Below are 19,837 nucleotides of genomic sequence, written 5' to 3' on the forward strand. Positions count from 1 at the left end.
AAAGATGGAGATGGCATGTTGACAGAAGAGCATTTCCACAGAGTCTTATGGCTTAATTTTCATCGTCAACAGCAGGCATGATGTATGGAGAAGAGGATGGAGGTGAACATTGTGAGGGGAGAAGGAAAAAGGGATCAAATAGGAAGAGAGGCCTTGAGTCTTGGTACCGTCACTTACTCACATGTGATTTGGGAAAGTTCATCCTCTTTGCCATCGATTGAGTGGTCATTGTGTGCCACGCATGCTTCATACTTCATCTGTAAAGTTTATGATTGTTCTTCAAAGTAGCTATTTTTAACCCCCATTTTGCAAACAGAGAAATGTGAGCTTGGTGAGACAGAGTGATTTGTCCAAGGGTGTGTGGCTGGGAGTTGGAGGAGTCAGGTATGAAATGCAGAGTCAGTTTGATTCTGAAGTCTTTGTTCTTTCCATCAAATATTATCATTTAACCTCAGTTTCCTCATCTGTAAAATGAGACTCATAATAATGCCTACCTTATAGGACTGTTGCAATGATCAAGTGAGATAAAGAAATTATAAAGGAAAAAATGCTGTAAGAAATGTGTATTGTGGTCATTATATATAGTTTGCAGTGTATATTATATTGTGGGGTTATGTAATGCTTGTCAGTATATTTAGGAGTAGAATGATTAGGTTTAAACTTGTTTACTCAATTACAAACCAACAGTTTTATTTTATTTTATAGTATGATTTTGCTTTTGTAGAAAATTATACACATATATGTATAGAGTGGACTTGCAATACAGGAGACCTGGGTTTGATCCCTGGGTTGGGAAGATACCTTGGAGGAGGGCAAGGCAACCCACTGCAGTATTCTGGCCTGGAGAATCCCCATGGACAGAGAAGCCAGGCAGGCTACAGACCATGGGGTCGCAAAGAGCTGGACATGACTGAGTGACTAAGTACAGCACAGCACATGCACAGAGTGGTGGTTCTTTTTCTGAGTTTTTCTTTTTTAATTTATGTATTATTTTTGGCTTTGTTGGGTCTCAGATGCCGCGAGCAGGGTCTACTTTCTAGCTGTGGTATGAGGGCTTCTCATTGCAGTGGCTCCTCTTGTTGCGGAGCACGGGCTGTAGGACCCGCGGGCCCCGGTAGATGCAGCCTTATGAGCTCAGTAGTTGCAGGTCATGGGCTCTAGAATGCAGGCTTAATAGCTGCTCTGGGGCAAATGGAATCTTTGTGGACCAGAGATGGAAACCATATCCCCTACATTGGCAGGCGGATTCTTAACTGGTGGACCACCAGGGAAGTCCAAGAGCGGTGCTTCTTAACTAGAGGTGATTTTACCCCCAAGAGACACTTGATAATGTCTGGAGACATTTTTGATTGTCACTAGTAGGAGGTGCTGCTGGCATCTGAGGGGCGGAGGCTGCTGCTCAACTTCCCACAGTGCACAGACAAACCCCATCACAACAAACAATTATCCAGCTTCAAGGGTCAGTAGTGCTGAGATTGAGAAACCCAGGTATAGGGTAAGGAATAGGAGGATATACAGGACAAATCTCCCTCTATTTATCTCTGGCATCTGGGAATGTAGGATAATTTTGATTATGATTCTCCATGGTAATCTATTTTTTCCCTAAAATTTAAAAATCAGTAAACTTGTATTTATTGAATATCAGTTAATATATGCATAAGAGCTCTTTATGGAGGAAAGCATAATTTTGCTCATATAGGATATGACATGTGAGGTGGAGAACTATGGGTTTTGCCAAAGAAAATGTGGGGTTTAGTTGTTCAGCAAACTAACAGATTCTATTTTAGGAGTAGGATAGGGTTTGAATTTATACCAAGAGCACTGAAAAGAGAGAGATAATGCTATAAACTTTTGATATCTATTATTGTTATTACTGGATGCCAACACCTGAACCACCTAAGTTGTCCTCTCAAGAACCCCTAGGGGGTAATTTATATAACTGGAGATATGGACGAAATGTAATATAGAAGGATATTCGCTGACCTGCTTTTGAAATGGTAAAAAGCTGAAAATCATTTAAATCCCCATTGAAAGACTGGTTACATATATTATGAAACATCAATAAAAGGCTATTATTTGTCATAAAAGGTGCTTCAAAATGATTTTTTAATATCATGGTCATAGTTTTAGAAAACAAAAATTATTTCATTGCCAACAATGTATTAATAACAACCCAAGACAAACAGTATACCTATATATGTAAGCATATGGGCTTCCCAGGTGGCGCTAATGGTAAAGAACCCACCTGCCAATGCAGGAGACATAAAAGATGCGGGTTCAGTCCCTGGGTTGGGAAGATCCCCTGGAGGACTGCATGGCAACTCACTCCAGTATTCCTGCCTGGAGAATCCCATGGACAGAAGAGGCTACAGTCCATGGGGTCACAAAGAGTTGGACACGACTGAAACAACTTAGCACGCACGCATGTACTAGTACGTGTTCATGTGCATACTTACTTTTATGTTTTAATTCTTTAAATATTTATTTACTTATTTATTGGTTATGCCAGGTCTTAGTTGTGGCATGAGGGATGTTTAGTCATGGAATGCAAACTCTTAGTTGCGGCATGTGGGATCTAGTTCCCTGACCAGTAATCAAATCCAGGCCTCCTGTGTGGGGAGCGTGGAGTCTTAGTCACTGGACCACTGGGGAAGTCCCTGCATGGTTAATTTTATTTTATTTTATTTTATTTTTTATCCTCTAAAATAATTAATTTTATTTTCTTTTTTTCCATGTTTAACATTTTTTTTCTTTTTCTTTTTTTTTTTAATCAAGTGTTTTTTTTTTTTTTAAATTTTAAAATCTTTAATTCTTACATGCATTCCCAAACATGAACCCCCCTCCCACCTCCCTCCCCATAACATCTTTCTGGGTCATCCCCATGCACCAGCCCCAAGTATGCTGCATCCTGCATCAGACATAGACTGGCGATTCAATTCACATGATAGTATACATGTTAGAATGGCATTCTCCCAAATCATCCCACCCTCTCCCTCTCCCTCTGAGTCCAAAAGTCCGTTATACACATCTGTGTCTCTTTCCCTGTCTTGCATACAGGGTCGTCATTGCCATCTTCCTAAATTCCATATATATGTGTTAGTATACTGTATTGGTGTTTTTCTTTCTGGCTTACTTCACTCTGTATAATCGGCTCCAGTTTCATCCATCTCAACAGAACTGATTCAAATGAATTCTTTTTAATGGCTGAGTAATACTCCATTGTGTATATGTACCACAGCTTTCTTATCCATTCATCTGCTGATGGACATCTAGGTTGTTTCCATGTCCTGGCTATTATAAACAGTGCTGCGATGAACATTGGGGTACATGTGTCTCTTTCAATTCTGGTTTCCTCGGTGTGTATGCCCAGAAGTGGGATTGCTGGGTCATAAGGTAGTTCTATTTGCAATTTTTTAAGGAATCTCCACACTGTTCTCCATAGTGGCTGTACTAGTTTGCATTCCCACCAACAGTGTAGGAGGGTTCCCTTTTCTCCACACCCTCTCCAGCATTTATTGCTTGCAGATTTTTGGATCACAGCCATTCTGACTGGTGTGAAGTGGTACCTCATTGTGGTTTTGATTTGCATTTCTCTAATAATGAGTGATGTTGAGCATCTTTTCATGTGTTTGTTAGCCATCCGTATGTCTTCTTTGGAGAAATGTCTATTTAGTTCTTTGGCCCATTTTTTGATTGGGTCATTTATTTTCCTGGAATTGAGCTGCATAAGTTGCTTGTATATTTTTGAGATTAGTTGTTTGTCAGTTGCTTCATTTGCTATTATTTTCTCCCATTCAGAAGGCTGTCTTTTCACCTTGCTTATATTTTCCTTTGTTGTGCAGAAGCTTTTAATTTTAATTAGATCCCATTTGTTTATTTTTGCTTTTATTTCTAGAATTCTGGGAGGTGGATCATAGAGGATCCTGCTGTGATTTATGTCTGAGAGTGTTTTGCCTATGTTCTCCTCTAGGAGTTTTATAGTTTCTGGTCTTACATTTAGATCTTTGATCCATTTTGAGTTTATATTTGTGTGCGGTGTTAGAAAGTGATCTAGTTTCATTCTTTTACAAGCAGTTGACCAGTTTTCCCAGCACCACTTGTTAAAGAGATTGTCTTTACTCCATTGTATATTCTTGCCTCCTTTGTCAAAGATAAGGTGTCCATATGTGTGTGGATTTATCTCTGGGCTTTCTGTTTTGTTCCATTGATCTATATGTCTGTCTTTGTGCTAGTACCATACTGTCTTGATGACTGTGGCTTTGTAGTAGAGCCTGAAGTCAGGCAAGTTGATTCCTCCAGTTCCATTCTTCTTTCTCAAGATTGCTTTGGCTATTCGAGGTTTTTTGTATTTCCATACAAATCTTGAAATTATTTGTTCTAGTTCTGTGAAAAATGTGGCTGGTAGCTTGATAGGGATTGCATTGAATTTGTAAATTGCTTTGGGTAGTATACTCATTTTCACTATATTGATTCTTCCAATCCATGAACATGGTATATTTCTCCATCTATTAGTGTCCTCTTTGATTTCTTTCATCAGTGTTTTATAGTTTTCTATATATAGGTCTTTAATTTCTTTAGGAAGATATATTCCTAAGTATTTTATTCTTTTCGTTGCAATGGTGAATGGAATTGTTTCCTTAATTTCTTTTTCTACTTTCTCATTATTAGTGTATAGGAATGCAAGGGATTTCTGTGTGTTGATTTTATATCCTGCAACTTTACTATATTCATTGATGAGCTCTAGTAATTTTCTGGTGGAGTCTTTAGGGTTTTCCATGTAGAGGATCATGTCATCTGCAAACAGTGAGAGTTTTACTTTAAATATGAATAGTAACATCATAGCATTTTATATTCCATAGTGAAAGCGAAAGTGAAATCGCTCAGTCGTGTCTGACTCTTTGTGACCCCATGCACTATAGCCTACCAGGCTCCTCCATCCGTGGGATTCTCCAGGCAAGAGTGCTGGAGTGGGGTGCCATTTCTTTATCACTATTGTGCCATTAGTATTTTCTACTTTGTTTCTATTTGTTTTTCCTTATTATCATTCCCTTGCCCTATTCTGGGGCTTCCCTGATAGCTCACTTGGTAAAGAATCTGCCTGCAATGCAGGAGACCTGGGTTTGATCCCTGGGTCAGGAAGATCCCCTGGAGAAGGGAATGGCAACCCACTACAGTGCTCTTGCCTAGAGAATCCCATGGACAGAGGAGCCTGGTGGGTTACAGTCCATGGGGTTGCAAAGAGTCAGACATGACTGAACAACTAACACTTGGCCCGTTCTACACCTACCCCTTTCAGGTAATATTGTTAACAACATGGTGTGTCCTGATGCTTACTTCTCACCTGAGACTGTGCTACACATCAATATATATATATACACACTAATGTATATATACTAATATATATATACTAATATATATATATATATATATATATATATATATATATATATATATATATATATAAAAGTTGCTTTTAAAAACACTTGGGAACTTCCCTGGTGGTCCAGGGGCTGACTCTGTGCTCTCAATGCAGGGCGCCCTGGGTTCAGTCCTTGGTCAGAGAACTAAATTCCACATGTCACAACTAAACATCTTGTATGCTGTCACTAAGACCTGGTACAGCCAAAAAAAAAAAAAAAAAAAAAACTTGGCAGTGCATACCTCATAGTATTCTTCCAGGTGATTAGATAAATATCTCACTCATTATTTTAATAGGTGCATAACATCACACTATATGAATGTAATCTGATTATTCACTCAATCCACCCTTGAGGACACACAAGTTATCTCTACTTTATCTTTCATTGTCACTATAAACAATCTTTGGTAAACATATTTCTATAAGGTGGAGTCCCAGATTTGGAATTTCAAATAGGTATGTCATATTAACTTCCCAAAAATGCAATAGTAAGTCATGTTCCCACTAATAATATGTAGGCGTGCCCTTTTCAACACATCTTTGTAAGCACTGGGTCTTATTTACGAAGAAATCACCCATCTGATGAGTGCAAGTACACTTCATTATCGCTTTTATTTCCATTTCCCTGACTGCTAATGAAGTTGAACCTGTTTTCATTAACTTATTTTATTTAAGAATTTCTCTTTTGCGATTGCCCAGTTCAAATATTATTTGCGATTTGGACACATTTGGGATGTGTTTTATTTGCAGAACCTTTTTCTATGTTATAAATATTGATCTTTTAATTGTTACAAGTGTTACTTGGCTCCAGAACTGTACAAAATATTATTAATCCTGACCCATCTACACACTTAATTAATTGGGAATGCCTGGTGGTTCAGCCATTAGGACTCAGCAGTTTTACTGCTGTGGCCCGGGTTCAATCCCTGGTCAGAGAATTAAGATCCCTCAAGCCCTGTGGACCAGGCCAAAAAAAGAAAAGCTTTCTAAATTAATTAACTATTTAAAAAATGAAAGTATAGTTAATTTACAGTGTTGTTAGTTTCAGGTGTACAGCAAAGTGATTCAGCCATCTCTATCTATCTATCTATGAAGGATCAGTTCAATTCAGTCTCTCAGTCGTGTCCGATTCACTGTGATCCCATGAATTGCAGCACACCAGGCCTCCCTGTCCATCACCAACTCCTGGAGTTCACTCAGACTCACATCCATTGAGTCAGTGATGCCATCCAGCCATCTCATCCTCTGTTGTTCCCTTCTCCTCCTGTCCCCAATCCCTCCCAGCATCCGCTGGATCATTGAAAAAGCAAGAGAGTTCCAGAAAAACATCTATTTCTGCTTTATTGACTATGCCAAAGCCTTTGACTGTGTGGATCACAATAAACTGTGGAAAATTCTGAAAGAGATGGGAATACCAGACCACCTGACCTGCCTTTTGAGAAACTTATATGCAGGTCAGGAAGCAACAGTTAGAACTGGACATGGAACAACAGACTGGTTCCAAATAGGGAAAAGAGTACATCAAGGCTGTGTATTGTCACCCTGCTTATTTAACTTCTATGCAGAGTACATCATGAGAAACGCTGGGCTGGAAGAAGCACAAGCTGGAATCAAGATTGCCAGGAGAAATATCAATAACCTCAGATATGCAGATGACACCACCCTTATGGCAGAAAGTGAAGAGGAACTAAAAAGCCTCTTGATGAAAGTGAAAGAGGAGAGTGAGAAAGTTGTCTTAAAGCTCAACATTCAGAAAGCTAAGATCATGGCATCTGGTCCCATCACTTCATGGGAAATAGATGGGGAAACAGTGGAAACAGTGTCAGACTTTATTTTTTTGGGCTCCAAAATCACTGCAGATGGTGACTGCAGCCATGAAATTAAAAGACGCTTACTCCTTGGAACTAAAGTTATGATCAGCCTAGATAGCATATTCAAAAGCAGAGACATTACTTTGCCAACAAAGATCCGTTTAGTCAAGGCTATGGTTTTTCCAGTAGTCATGTATGGATGTGAAAGTTGGACTGTGAAGAAGGCTGAGCACCAAAGAATTGATGCTTTTGAACTGTGGTGTTGGAGAAGACTCTTGAGAGTCCCTTGGACTGCAAGGAGATCCAACTAGTCCATTCTGAAGGAGATCAGTCCTGGGTGTTCTTTGTAAGGAACGATGAAGGATCAGGTCAATCATATTAAGGTTTCATAGTAAGTCCTATATACTAAAGAGATGTTACAGCTCTGGATTTACTCAGCATCTGCTCAATAGTCATACCAAGAAATTCACACATTTTCCAGTCCCAGGTGAGTCTTGGAGATGCTGGGATTTATTTTTATTTTTATTTTTTTTCTCTTTTTTATTTTTATTTTTACTTTATTTTGCTTTACAATACTGTATTAGTTTTGCCATACATTGACATGAATCCACCACAGGTGTACGTGCATTCCCAAACATGAACCCCCCTCCCACCTCCCTCCCCTGGGATTTATTTTTAATTTTTGGTCTTGGTGGAACTTTCTGGACTGGATTGGTTCTCACCTCTTCAGCTTCTCCAAGCCAGAGCAAGAATAACTCACATTTGAAAGCTCTAAGAGGTTCAAGTTCACTTCATGATTTGCCAAAGACCTTGTCATCCAATTATCATTCATTTCTGAACATCTTAAGTCACTTGTCTTTGAACATAGACTTCCACCCACAGTCATTTGGTGGTGTCAGTGAGAAACCCCACTGTTGACATTGTGTCCGTGTGTCACTGATGTGACCATTTCAGTCAGCTTAGATGTCCACAAGTAGGAGGACCTGGGCTCAGTCTAATTCAGTTTCTCAGAGGACTCCAGCCTTTGCTTTGTCATCTAATATTAAAATCACTGTAATGTGCAGTCACTATGGAAAACAGTACGAATGTTCCTTAAAAAACTAAAAATATATGATCCGACAATCTCACTTTGGGCATATATTTGGAAAAGATGAAAACTCCAATTTGAAAAGATACAATCGCCTCAATGTTCATAGCAACATTATGTATAGTAGCCAAGAAATGGAAGAAACCTGTGTCCACTGACAGATGAATGGATAAAGAAGATGTGTTACATATATATATGATCAAATATTACTCAGCCACAAAAAAGAATGAAACAATGTCGTTTGCAGGAACATGAATGGACCTAGAGATTATTATACTACATCAGAGAAAGGCAAATATCATATGATACCACTTAAAAGTGGGATCTAGAATAAGACACAAATGAACTTATATAAAAAAACAGAAATAGACCCGCAGAAACAGAAAACAAACTATGGTTACCAAAAGGGGAAAGCAGGGGAGGGGTAAACTGAGTTTGTGATTAATAGATATAAACTACTGTATGTAAAATAGATAACCAACCAGGTTATACTGCACAGTACATGAAACTATTTTCAATATCTTACAAACCAAAAAGAAAATATATATACATATATTAAACGGAATCACTTTGCTGTACACCAGAAACTAAAACAACATTGTAAATCAACTACTTCAATAAAAAGTTTTAAAAAAATCACTGCACCATAATTTTAAAGAGAGTAATAATGTCTCAGTTTCTTTGCAAGAGGCCTCATTCTGGGGCCAGACAGAACTAGCTAAACTCTTTGGAATGTCTTCTGTCTATATTATGTGAGTCCACACCAGCTAACTAACAATGGGTCAGTGACGCATGACAATAGATTAAGACTCTAGTCTCTTGGGAACATTGGTCAAAGCTGAACAAAATGGGCTACTGTAATGGAATTTTGTTTTTTTGATTTATTTATTTTTAGTTGAAGGATAATTGCTTTACAGTATTACATTGATTTATACCATTTTATAACCAGAATTTTATTTGGGAATGATTGGGGAAAACTAATCACTATGTTAGCTTCCCTGGTGGCTCAGACGGTAAAGTGTCTGCCTGCAATGCGGGAGACCCAGGTTCAATCCCTAGGTCGTCAAGATCCCCTGGAGGAGGAAATGCAACCCACTCCAGTACCCTTGCCTGGAAAATCCCATGGACAGAGAGGCCTGGTGCAGGCTACAGTCCATGGGGTCACAAAGAGTCAGACACGACTGAGCGACTTCACTTTCACTTTCAATCACTGTGTTACTCACTTTTCAAGTAGTAGCAGTTTGATTTCATGGCTACCTTATATGTTTACTCATTTATTCATTTTTATGGATGAGAATACCTTTGTTGCTAAGTTGCTTCAGTCATGTTTGACTCTTTGTGACCGTATATACTATAGCCTGCCAGGCTTCCCTGACCATGGGATTCTCCAGGCAAGAATACTGGAGTGGGTTGCCATTTCCTCCTTCAGGAGATCTTCCCAACCCAGGGATTGAACCCACATCTCTTATGTCTCCTGCATTGGCAGGTAGGTTCTTTACCACTAGTGCCACCTGGGAAGCCCCAGATGACTATAAATATTTGTCAGGAGTTTTTGAGGCTCAGCCCCTTCTCCTGATTAGAATTTATTAGCTCAAGGAAGGAGAAATAAAGCACAATAAGCTCTATGATGACGTGATAAGCAGCAAGCTTGTGAACTGCCCACGGTGGGCCATCTCCCAGATTTGGAAAGTCAAACTCTTTCCAACAGCTAGAGGAAGGTTCCACTACACTCTGACGCCGACATGGGGGCACCACCCTCTCCACCCCTTTTGCCCCTCGTTCACAGCACAGAGGTTTACCGTGAGTCTCTGTCTCTGTCCTGGGTTCTGAAGTCTGATCAGTACTGATGCCCTTTGGAGGCAACCAGATGCGGGAAGAACCCAGGGCACAGATGAAATGGGCTTGTGTCACCAGCTTGTAACACTCATCTCTCATAGCTTCCATCTCTTCTTTGAAGACAGATGGGGAGAACATGTTATCTTTCCTGCAGGGTCCTCATGACAAGGAATTTTAAAAATGTATTTTCTGTATTACTTCCTTATTTTATTAATTTTTTTTTACAGTAGGTCCTTGGTTATCTATTTTAAATATAGCAGTGTGTACATGTCAACCCCAAAGTCCCAATCTATCCCTCCTCCCCTTCTTAAGTCAGTGAATCTGTTTCTCATTTGTAAATATGTCCATTTGTATTATCTTTAAAAACTTTTAACTCATCTTTAAAAGTATTTTTTACTTATTAAAAAAGAACTTTTTATTTTGTATTGGGGTCTAGAGACAGAGGATGAGATGGTTGGATGGCATCACTGACTCCATGGACATGTGTTGAGCAGACTCTGGGAGATGGTGAAGGCCAGGGAAGCCTGGCGTGCTGCAGCCCACAAGATCACAATCAGACACGACTTAGCGATGGAACAACAACAGCTAGCTGATTAACAGTGTTGTGATGGTTTCAGGTGACCAGTGAAGGGACTCTGCCATACATGTATACGTACGCATTCTCTCTCAAACTCCCCTCCCATCCAGGCTGCCACATAACTGAGCAGAGTTCCAGGTGCTATATAGTAGGTCCTAGTTGTTTATCCACTTTAAATATAGCGGAGTGTATATGTCCATTCCAAACTCTCTAACTATCCTTTCCCCCAACCCCCACTCCCCACCAACCCTGAGTTCATTTTATGAGTCTGAATCTCTGTTTTGTAAGTTTATTTGTATCATTTGTTTTTGGATTCGACATATAAGGGATGTCATATGAAATTTCTCCTTTTCTATTTGACTTATTTCATTTAATGTAATAATCTTCAAGTCCATCCATGTTACTGCTGTGCTGCGCTTATTTGTTCTTAGAGTCCTGTCTAACTCTTTACAACCCCATGGACTTTAGCCTGCCAGAGTCCTCTGTCCATGGAGATTCTCCAGGCAAGGATACTGGAGTGGGTTGCCATGCTCTCTTCCAGGGGATCTTCCCAACCTAGGTCTCCCCCGCATTGTAGGTGAATTCTTTACTGACTGAGCCACTAGGGAAGTCTGTGAATACTGGAGTAGGTAGCCTATCCCTTCTCCAGTGGATCTTCCTGATCCAGGAATCAAATCGGGGTTTCCTGCATTGCAGGCAGATTCTTTACCAGCTGAACTACCAGGGAAGCCACGTTGCTGCAAGTGGTATTAAAAGTCCATGTGGTGAAAGCTACGATTTTTCCATTAGTCATGTATGGATGTGAGAGTTGGACCATAAAGAAGGCTGAGCACTGAAGAACTGACACTTTTGAACTGTGGTGCTAGAGAAGACTCTTGAGAATCCCTTGGACAGCAAGGAGATCAACCCAGTCAAAACTAAAGGAAATCAACCCTGAACATTCATTGGAAGGACTGATGTTGAAGCTGAAGCCCGAGTACTCTGGCCACCTGATGCAAAGAGCTGACTCACTGGAAAAGACCCTGATGATGGGAAAGATTGAAGTGCAAAAGGAGAAGAGGGGATGGCGGAGAATGAGATGGTTGGATGGCATCACCTACTTGATGGACATGAATTTGAGCAAAATCTAGTGAAGGACAAAGGAGCCTGGCATGCTGCAGTTTACGGGGTGGCGAAGAGTCGGACATGACTTAGCGACTGAACAGCAACAACATACGTGTGTCTGTGTGTTGTGTGGGCATACGTGTATCTGTGTATATAATCTCCCCAGGGCTGCCGTAACAAAATGCCACAGACTAGGTGGCTTACACAACAGAAATTAATTTACTTGAAGTTCTGGAGGCCAGAAGTTTGAGATCAAGGTGTCAACAAGGTTGGTTTCTTTAAAAGTCTCCCTCCTTGGTGCGTGGATGACTGTCTACTCTCTGTAGCTGGTCCTAATCTCTTCTTATAAGGACAGTGGCTATATTGGATTAGGACCCACTGCAATGACCTGCTGTGTGAAAAGTGAGAGTGTTAGTTGCTCAGTCGTGTCTGACTCTGTGCAACCCCACAGACAGTAGTAGCTCCTCTGTCCTTGGAATTCTCCAGGCAAGAATACTGGCATGGGTTGCCATTTCCTCCTCCAGGGAATCTTCCCGACACAGGGATCGAACCCAGGTCCACCCCACTGCAGACAGATTCTTTACCATCTGAGCCACCAGGGCAGTCCCATGTGAATATGTACTTATGTGTACATGTATGTGTGTATGTGTATCAGGCGAGCATGTTTATGTGTGCAAATGAATGTGCATTTATATGTGTCGATGTGTACTTACGTATTTACTTAAGCATGTATATGTACTTAGGTGTGTGTGTTTATATGTATGTGTAGACATATGTGTTTGGGTATAATTTTATTTATTTTTGGCTGTGCTGGGTCTTTGGTGCTGCTCGAGCTTTTCTCTAGTTGAGGCTAGTGGGGATACTCTTCATCCAGGTGCATGGGCCTCTCGTGGTAGCTTTGATTGTGGACTTGCGCAGCAGTAAGTGGCAGCTTGCAGCAAGCAGCAGCGAGGGGTAGCTGAAAGCGGGGTCTTAGTTTCCTGGACCAGGAGTCCTAACCACTGGACCACAAGGGTGAGCAGTTAGGGCTAGAGTCCCTAGTCCTTGCCTGCCTAGTCAGGAACAAATTCAGGCAAGGAGGCAGAAGGTAAAGAGAAATGTATAAAGGGAAGGAAAAGCACACGCAGAAAGGCACACGGGCCAGCTCAGAGAGAGACTTGCGCCTTTGGGAAGTGTAGATCCTTGATAAGCGGGCTGTTTTCCAGGTCTTTGTCTTCCCTCAGGCCAGTCATCTTGCTCTGTCCCCTCTCTGGTTAATTTGCCTCCGGTCCCTCCCCTGGGTGCATGCATACCCTTCAGCCAAGATGGGTCTCAAAGTGAAGGCTTTTGGGAGAGCAAGATGCATTATGGTCTGGAATTATCCCCTGACTTTTGGCACACAAGGAGCCTTTCTGCATAGGTGTCATGTCTCCCTTGTCCCACAGAGAGGGGGATTGGAGATCCCTTAATCCTTTATTCAAACAGGGTTTTCCCTCTTTTTGTTCTTGCCACGATTATTACCTTGACTATTGCCATGACTATTACCTTAAGGTCTTTACTAGAGGCAAAGACTGGTTATTTACCCTGTTTCTGTTGTTACTTCCATTTTGGAGGGCAAACAGGAGGCTGATTGTAAATGCCTTGACTGGTGCCCACCTGTCTCTGTCTCAGGGAATGCAAACATGAGGCTGGTTTTAAGTATTCAGTCTGAAGCCCATTTGTTCGAGCCCCGTGAATTGCAAATAGGAGGCCAGTTGTAAATCACACTTGGAGCTCGTCTATTTCCTACCTCAGCTTCTCTTGTTGTGCAGCATGGGCTCTAGGGGCGGGGCTTCAGGAGCTGTGGCATGTAGGCTCAGTAGGTTCTGGGCTCTGGGGCACAGGGTCAGTAGTTGGGGCACACGGACTTGGTTGCTTCTTGGCATGTGGGATTTTCCCAAGTTAGAGATTGAACCACGTCTCCTGTATTGACAGGTGGATTCTTCACCACTGAACCACCAGGGAAGCCCTGTTGAATTATTTCTTTATGATAACTTTCCTGAAGTGGAGTTACAGGGTCAAGAAAAAGAACATTTTTACAGCTCTTGATGAAGCCAGTCGTTTCCAAAGTTTATAAATTTGTACATCACCAATTCATAAAACTTTGTACTAATTTTTAGGGTGTTAAAGGTCCCTGTCTGGTGCTGTGGTAAAGAGCCCGTCTACCAATGCAGGAGAGAGATGTGGGTTCAATCCCTGGGTCAGAAGATTCACCTGGAGAAGACCATGGCAACCCACTCCAGTATTCTTGCCTGGAGAATCCCGTGGACAGAGGGGCCTGGAGGGCTACAGTCCATATGGTTGCAGTCTCAGAAGTGATGGAAGCAACTTAGCATGCATGCACAGGTCCCTTTGGAGCTGGTGGAGTTTGCATTGGTTTTTTCTGCAGAACACTCCCTTGTTTGCTTGCATTGGATTTATGAGCTTCTTTGGGGGATTGCTGTGGGTGCTGCTGCTGCTTCTAAGTCTCTTCAGTCGTGTCCGACTCTGTGCGACCCCATAGACGGCAGCCCACCAGGCTCCCCTGTCCCTGGGATTCTCCAGGCAAGAACACTGGAGTGGGTTGCCATTTCCTTCTCCAATGCATGAAAGTGAAAAGTGAAAGTGAAGTTGCTCAGTCGTGTCTGACTCAGCGACCCCATGGACTGCAGCCTACCAGGCTTCTCCGTCCACGGGATTTTCTAGGCAAGAGTACTGGAGTGGGTTGCCATTGCCTTCTACTGCTGTGGGTGAGCTCTGTTTAAATAGCTTTGGGGGTTGGAGGTTGCAGGAAGGGAGATCTTGAAATTCAGAAGTGGATGCTTACCTTGGGGGATGGGGTAGATTTTGGTACTAGAAGTTTCTAAGGTTAAGCCAAAATTGCCTCTTTAACATTTCTTCCTGGAGGTCCTTGCTTTCATCCCCAAACCAGAAAGAATGTTCTCACTGCTTTAAGAGCTTAGTGTTTTCAAGGTCCCTTTGTGCTAATGTGTGGAATCAGTGGTGGTTTAATTGCTAAATCGTGTCCAACTCTTGCGACCGCATGGACTGTGTAGCCTGCCAGGCTCTTCTGTCTGTGTGAATCTGTATTACATGCCTTTTTAGATTGCCAGATAATATTCTGTTGTATGTTGTATGGGTAAGTTCTATTCTTTTTTTAAAAAATAGACTCATTAGAAGAATTGAAGCATAGTTAATTTACAATGTTGTGTTAATTTTTGGCGTACAGCAAAGTGGTTCAGTTATACATTGTCAACTATGAATTGGCATTTGCTATCTGTCTCTACAAGGATTAAACCATACGCTGCTGTCGCTGCTGATTTTCAACACTCTCCAAAAGTAGTTCAAGGTGGAGAGCAGAAATGAGGCACTCTGTGCTCAGGGGGAAAAACTGGCAGAACAGGTCTTCAGATAGTTATTTTCAGGAGTCGATTTTATGAACCCAATTCTTGCATCTCCTCATAACTAGAAAGGCACTGAAATCCCTCATGGTGATGATTGTTCCTCGTGTCTGGCAGAAAGCTTCAGGAGACTAACAGAAACCTTCTGGAAGAATATGTGCTTGATTGCATGTATTCCCCTTCATCAAAATCATATATATACTGACCTTCCCTGCCTCCCCCGCCTCTTTGGAGTAGACTCTCAGAGCTATCTGAGGTGCTGTCTCCCAGGCTGCAGTCCTCATTTTGCCCCAAGTAAAACTTAACTCACAGCTTTCATGCTGTGCATCTTTTAAAAGTAGACAACATGTATGTTTATATGTCTGCTCTTTTTTCAGGTGCTTATCCATTATAGGTTATTTCAAGATACTGGGCATAGCACCCTGCGCTGTACAGTAGGTCCTAGTTTATTTTATCTGTAGTAGTGTGTGTATGTTAATCCCAATCTCCTAATTTATCCCTTCCTCCCTTTTATCTTTAGTAACCATAAGTTTGCTTTCTATGTCTGTGAGTTTATTTCCAACAGTTTATTTTTAAATAAAAAAGAATTTAAAGAAAAACTTGAGTAAAATAATAGTATAGGGGTTTGTAGATATATGATGAACATAATGTGCATAGACCATTAGATCTTTACATGGTTCTCACTCATTGTTTCCTCAGATAGATCTCTGCTCAACTATCACCTTGGTTGTTGTTCAGTCGCTAAATGATATCCGACTCTTCCCTCCAATTCTTTAGCTTCTTAAGGTGCTCCCCCACTCCCAAAAGCACTACCCAAAATCATATTGTACTGTTTATCATCTCCCCACCAGAATGTGAATTCCATGAGATCAGGAGCTTGGTCAACCGCACTATTTACAGAACCTAGAACAGTATTTGGCACTGGGTAGGAATTTGATAAATTATTTTAATGTAACAAATGAATGAACACATGGAAAATAAAAATGCTCATAACTTTGTCTTAGCAATGCGTTGAGAAATGTTTATACACATGAACAAAGAGGCAAAGACCAGGATATTGGCCATGATGTCAAAAGGCAAACTGGTTGTACACTGAGGTGACTTTTGATGTTTCATACATAAACATTTTTTTTCTGTTACCACTTTTTAATGTGGTAAAATAGGCAATTTTATAAATTTTACACATTAAAATTTATAAAGTTTATACAATTTTATAAATATACAATAATATATACAATTTTAGTCATTTTTAAGACTATAGCTCAGTAACCTTAAGTACATTCACATGGTTGTGTAATCATTACAACTATCCATCCAAAACTTTTTCATCTTACCATACTAAAAACTCTGTACCCATTAAACAATAACTCTCTAGCCCTCACCCCAAACCCTGGTAACCACCATTCTTTCTTTGTCTCTATTATACATGAACATTTAAAATTTTAATTGTATATATGGACTAAAAAATTGAGATATAATTGACATGCAGCATTATGTAAGCTTAAGGCATACCATATGTTGTTTTGAAACATTTATATATCGCAATACAATTTCCACCACAGCATTAGCTAACACTTCTATCATGTCACATAATTATCATTTCTTTTTTGTGGTGACCACCCTTAAGATTCAGTCTTTTAGCAACTTGGAAATGTATACTACAGCATTATTGACTATAATCCCTATCCTGTGCATTAGACCTCCTTAACTTATTCATCATCCATTTTGCAAGTTTGTACCTTTAAAACATCTCCCCAATTCCCCTATCTCCCAGGCTCTGATCACCACCTTTCTACTCTGTTTCTACAAGTTCAGCTTTTAAAAGTTTCATGTACAAGTGATTTCATACAGGATTAGTCCTTGTCTGGCTTATCTCACTTAGCATAATGCCTTCAGGTTCCATCCATGTTGCTGCAAGTGGCAGGATTTCCTCCTTTCTCATAGTTGAATCATATTTTTATGCTTATCTCCTAATTATGGCAAGTAATACTGACTTTCCACATATCATAGTATGTAACTACTCCATTTAAAACATAACTTTATTATATATAATTCACACACTATTAATTTACCCTTTGAAACTACAGGGTTCAATGGTCTTTGGTGTGTCTAGAGTTGCACAACCACATACCAAAGGAGTTGGAATCACCAAAGGAGTTTTAAAAATCTTTATTAAGGTAGTTTTATTCCCTGCAAGGCAAAAAAATATTATATTTTTTAAAAACAACTTTGTTGTTGTTGTTGTTTAGTTGCTAAGTCATGTCCAACTCTTTTGTGACACCACAGACATAGCCCACCAGGCTCCTCTGTCCACGGGATTTCCCAGGTAAGAATAGTGGAGTGGGTTGCCATTTCCTCCTCCAGGGGATCTTCCTGATCCCAGGACTGAACTCCCATCTCCTGCATTGGCAGGCAGATACTTTACCACTGAACAACCAGGGAAGCCCAAAACAGTTTTTTTGAGATGTAATTCACATGCCATCCAATGCACCCATTTAAATTACTCAGTTCATTGTCTTTTGGTATATTACATTATTTGCTTTTAAAAATTGTGGTAAAATATATGTGACACAAAGCTTGCCATTTTAACCATTTTAAGTTGTGCGGTTCATAATGGGCAGCCAACTTCACCATCTATTTCCGAAATTTTTTGTCACCCCAAACAGAAGCTCTGTAATCATTATACAGTAGCTCCCCAATCTCCTAGCCTCCAGCTTCTGGCTATCTCTAATCTACTTTGTGTCTTTATGAGTTTGCCTATTTGGAGTAGGCAAACCTATTAATGGACTCTTATAACACTTGCCTGTTTATTTTTTTAAGCTTTTATTTATTTCTTTGGCTGTAATGGGTCTTAGTTGTGGGATACAGGATCTTTAGTTGCAGCATTTAACTTTTAGTTGTGGCATGTGGAATCTAGTTCCCTGACCAGGGATTGAACCTGGGTCCCCTGCATTGGGAGCACCAAGTCTTAATCACTGGACCACCAGGGAAGTCCCAATACCTGCCCTTTTGTGCCTGGCTTATTTCACTGAATATAACACTTTCAAATTTTATCTGTGTTGTAGATGCACTCAAGGTATTTTAAAAGAGAGAATTTACTGTGGGCATTGACCTAACAGGTAGTGGGGGACTAGAAAGGCAAGAAGGCATTTCTAGGGTTAAACCAGAGATAGTTCAGGTAGGGATCAGGTGACCTGCCCAGGCCTGGGAAGTAAAGGGAGGAGCTGAGGTTAGCAGATCCTGGAAGCGCAAAGGATGGAGAAGAGTGTACCATGTGAATCTGGCACTCATACCTCTGTGGAGGGGTTGCTGACCAGCTGGGCCTCGTGTATTTAGGGGGAGGCATGATGATGCCAGTTTTACATATGGGTCAAAGGAATTGGAAACTGGAAAGAGCTGATATAGCTGGACAACAACAGGAGAATTCAAATCACATGTCCTTCCTCCTCCTTCCTGTTTCTCTCTTGTGTCTCGTATGGTCAGAATGTAATAGGAAGCCAATTGGGAGTAAGAAGCTCACTTTGGGTGAGTTGTGGGCAAGGGTGTAGACTGTGGGCAAGGAGGTTAAATTAATTGGCCAGCATGAGGATGACCTCATTTCCTGTAATTGATCATCTGTGACGACAACTTCATAAACAGCTGAAATGTTTTACTCCCCAAATAACCCAACCAATTAGAATGAAAGCAGACCAGTTTGCATCCCAAGTTCTGAAAGCTAGACCTCCCATTGCTTTTCTCGTGTCTTGTGCTGAACTGGAGGCCTTTAGAATGGCTTAGGTGATCAATTCCTTATGCCCCCCTTGCCAGTGTATGTTGTTGTTTAGTAGCTAAATTGTGTCAAATTCTTTGCCACCCCATGGACTGCAGCATGCCAGGCTTCCCTTTCCTCCACTATCTCCTGCAATTTGTCAGGAGATAAAGTTTGTGTCTATTGAGTCAGTGATGCTATCTAACCATCTCATCCTCTGCTACTGTATACAATTTTTAAAAATAAAAAATTATTAAATAACTTTCCAGTTTATCAAGGTATTCCAGTGGTCATGTATGGATGTGAGAGTTGGACTGTGAAGAAAGCTGAGCACTGAAGAATTGATGCTTTTGAACTGTGGTGTTGGAGAAGATTCCTGAGAGTCCCTTGGACTGCAAGGAGATCCAACCAGTCCATCCTAAAGGAGATTGGTCCTGGATGTTCTTTGGAAGGACTGATGCTAAAGCTGAAACTCCAGTACTTTGTGCTCCACCTCATGTGAAGAGTTGATTCATTGGAAAAGACTCTGATGTTGGGAGGGAGTGGGGGCAGGAGGAGAAGGAGACAGCAGAGGATGAGATGCCTGGATGGCATCACCAACTCGATGGACATGAGTTTGAGTAAACTCTGGGAGTTGGTGATGGACAGGGAGGCCTGGCGCACTGCAATTCATGGGGTTGCAAAGTGTCGGACATGACTGAGCGACTGAACTGAACTGAACTGAACTGAACTGAAGTTTAAGATATATGATGTGATGATATACTGCAAAAATTGCAAAATGATTAAGTGGATAAACTTTAAAAGAAATTTACTTATTTGACTGCATCAGGTCTTAGTCGTGTGGCATGCGGAATCTG

The sequence above is a fragment of the Ovis canadensis genome, chromosome 5, assembly GCF_042477335.2.
Source record: "Ovis canadensis isolate MfBH-ARS-UI-01 breed Bighorn chromosome 5, ARS-UI_OviCan_v2, whole genome shotgun sequence".
NCBI classification, from domain to species: Eukaryota; Metazoa; Chordata; class Mammalia; order Artiodactyla; family Bovidae; genus Ovis; species Ovis canadensis.